Below are 3817 nucleotides of genomic sequence, written 5' to 3'. Positions count from 1 at the left end.
CCCTTTTACTTGAAACTAGTGGTCTTGACAACCATCAACACTTGATGTTTTTTCTTGATTTCTACCTTCGCCGATTTTAGCATTGCGAAGAGCTTTGGGAATCGTTTTCGTTATCCCTTGCATATTACAGTTTATCACGAAGTTCTAGTAACTTGGTGATAGTGACTAGAGAACTCTGTCAATCACTATCTTATCGAGAAGATTAACTCCCACTTGATTCAAGTGATTGTAGTACTCAGACATTCTGAGCACATGCTTACTCGTTGAGCTATTCTCCTCCATCTTGTAGGCAAAGTACTATTAGAGGTCTCATACCTCTTGACACAGGCATGAGTATGAGATACCAACTTCAACTCTTGGAACATCTTATATGCTCCGTGGCGTTCAAAACATTTTTGAAGTCCCGGTTCTAAGCCGTAAAGCATGGTGCACTAAACTATCAAGTAGTCATCATACCGAGCTTGTCAAACGTTCATAACGTCTGCATCTGCTCGTGCAATAGGTCTGTCACCTAGCGGTGCGTCAAGGACATAATTCTTCTGTGCAGCAATGAGGATAATCCTCCGATCACGGACCTAGTCCGCATCATTGCTACTATCATCTTTGAACATAGTTTTTCTCTAGGAACATATCAAAAATAAACGGGGAGCTACATTGTGAGCTATTGATCTACAACATAGTTATGCAAATACTATCAGAACTAAGTTCATGATAAATTAAAGTTCAGCTAATCAAATTACTTAAGAACTCCCACTTAGATAGACATCTCTCTAATCATCTAAGTGATCACGTGATCCATATCAACTAAACCATGTCTGATCATCACGTGAGATGGAGTAGTTTTCAATGGTGAACATCACTATGTTGATCATATCTACTATATGATTTACGCTTGACCTTTCGGTCTCAGTGTTCCGAGGCCATATCTGCATATGCTAGGCTCGTCAAGTTTAACCCGAGTATTCTGTTTGTGCAAAATTGGCTTGCACCCGTTGTATATGAACGTAGAGCTTATCTGTGACGCCCCCGATTCAATCGTACACTAATCATACATGCAAACGTGTACGATCAAGATCAGGGACTCACGGGAAGATATCACAACACAACTCTACAAATAAAATAAGTCATACAAGCATCATATTACAAGCCAGGGGCCTCGAGGGCTCGAATACAAGAGCTCGATCATAGACGAGCGGAAGCAACAATATCTGAGTATAGACACAAGTTAAACAAGTTTGCCTTAAGAAGACTAGCACAAACGGGGATACAGATCGAAAGAAGCGCAGGCCTCCTGCCTGGGATCCTCCTAAACTACTCCTGGTTGTCGCCAGCGGGCTGCACGTAGTAGTAGGCACCTCCCGAGTAGTAGTAGTCGTCGTCGACGGTGGCGTCTGGCTCCTGGGCTCCAACGTCTGGTCGCAGCAATCGGGTATAGGAAAGGGGGAAAGGGGGAGAAAAGCAACCGTGAGTACTCATCCAAAGTACTCGCAAGCAAGGAGCTACACTACATATGTATGTATTGGTATCAAATGGAATAAGGGTATCATATGAGGACTGAACTGTAGAATGCCAGAATAAGAGGGGGATAGCTAGTCCTGTCGAAGACTATGCTTCTGGCAGCCTCCATCTTGCAGCATGTAGAAGAGAGTAGACTGAAGTCCTCCAAGTAGCATCGCATAGCATAATCCTACCCGGCGATCCTCTCCTCGTCGCCCTGTGAGAGAGCGACCACCGGTTGTATCTGGCACTTGGAAGGGTGTGTTTTATTAAGTATCCGGTTCTAGTTGTCATAAGGTCAAGGTACAATTCCAAGTCGTCCTCTTACCGAAGATCACGGCTATTCGAATAGATTAACTTCCCTGTAGGGGTGCACCACATAACCCAACACGCTCGATCCCATTTGGCCGGACACACTTTCCTGGGTCATGCCCGGCCTCGGAAGATCAACACGTCGCAGCCCTACCTAGGCACAACAGAGAGGTCAGCACGCCGGTCTAAATCCTATGGCGCAGGGGTTCGGGCCCATCGCCCTTTGCATACCTGCACGTTGCGAACGCGGCCGGAAGCAGACCTAGCCTAGCAAGCGTTCCAGTCCAATCCGGCGCGCGCCGCTCAGTTGCTGATGTCACGAAGGCTTCGGCTGATACCACGACATCGAGTGCCCATAACTATCCCCGCGTAGATGGTTAGTGCGTATAGGCCAGTAGCCAGACTCAGATCAAATACCAAGATCTCGTTAAACGTGTTATCTTGAAATAACCGCGAACGCCGACTAGGGCTAGGACCACCTCTCTCCTAGGTAGTCTCAACCTACCCTGTCACTTCGCCACAAAGATCCACTCAGAGGGCCGTCGGAACAAACATCCTTTCGGACCCAATCCGTCAATCACTCGCGGGTACTCCTACGAGCCGACCCGTCTTTAGTCACCACAAGTATCATATATTATGTATAGGTATACACCCGTGATCAACTCCCGAGTGATCACGGCCCGATAGTATAGCACGGCAGACGAACAAGAATGTATGGCCATTGATGATAAACTAGCATCCTATACTAAGCATAAGGATTGCAGGTAAGGTATCAATAGTTGTAGCAACAATGACAGGCTATGCATCAGAATAGGATTAACGGAAAGCAATAACAGGCTACACTACTCTAATGCAAGCAGTATAGAGGAGAGTAGGCGATATCTGGTGATCAAGGGGGGGCTTGTCTGGATGCTCTGGCAAGAGAGAGGGGTCGTCAACACCGTAGTCTAACTGGGGGTCGCCGACAGTCTCGAGGTCTACCGGGAAGAAGTAACGGAGGGGGAACACAATAAATAACAGAGCAATCAATGTAAAAAAAGCAAGATGCGGCATTACGTTGTGCTAGGGGTGACCTGACACGGTACGAGGTGATACCAGTGAAGGGGGGAAACATCCGGGAAAATATCCCCGGTGTTTCGCGTTTTCAGACAGATGAACCGAAGGGGGAAAGTTGCATGTTCGCTATGCTAGGGATGCGTGGCGGATGAACGGGCTGCGTATCCGGGTTCGTCTCGTCGTTCTGAGCAACTTTCATATAGAAAGTATTTTCATCTGAGCTACGGTTTATTTTATATTAATTTTAAAAGGAATTTATCATTTTCTAGAATTAACAGAATTAATTTAATTCTAAAATGCATTTATGACATCAGCATGAGGTCAGTGTGATGTCATCAGCCAACTAGTGAGTTGACTTAGTCAAACTGACATGCGGGTCCCACTATCATTGTCTGGGATTAACTAAATATGTTTAATTAGAATAATTAGGTGGTTAGGTTAATTAAATAGTGTTAACTAAGTTAGTTAATTCTTTAATTAATTAATTAATATATTATTTACTTTTTACATTTTTATTTCCGTTCTAAACAGTATTGGGGCGTGAGCCCTACTCGTCATAAATACAGGGGGTAGGGCCCAACCGTCAGTGGCCCATCTGGCCATTAGCGGGCGCGGGTGGCTTAACGAGCGCGGGCGCCCGTGGAGACCGAACCCGACTGGGCGCGCGGCGAGGCCGAAACCATGGCGAGGCGGGCCGATGAAGGGGAGGTGGCCGGCGGCCAGGTGCGGTGGTGGCTGGGGCGGACGCCGGCGGAGGTGGCGTGTGGGGAGTACCGGCGGCCGCAGCGGTTGCAGCAGGTGGAATCGGCAGCAGCGGTCAGGAGCGGGGGCGGCCGGCCGAAGCAGGCACGGCCTGGCGCGGTTGGCTGCGGCGGCCTTGACGAGCGCGAGGAGCGGCGGGCGTATGCCGGCGACAGGCAGGCAGCGGCGGCGGCGGGACTGAGCGGGCAGG

The sequence above is a fragment of the Triticum dicoccoides genome, chromosome 5A (genome assembly GCF_002162155.2).
Source record: "Triticum dicoccoides isolate Atlit2015 ecotype Zavitan chromosome 5A, WEW_v2.0, whole genome shotgun sequence".
In the NCBI taxonomy this organism is placed as follows: domain Eukaryota; kingdom Viridiplantae; phylum Streptophyta; class Magnoliopsida; order Poales; family Poaceae; genus Triticum; species Triticum dicoccoides.
This window is presented reverse-complemented; position numbering follows the sequence as displayed.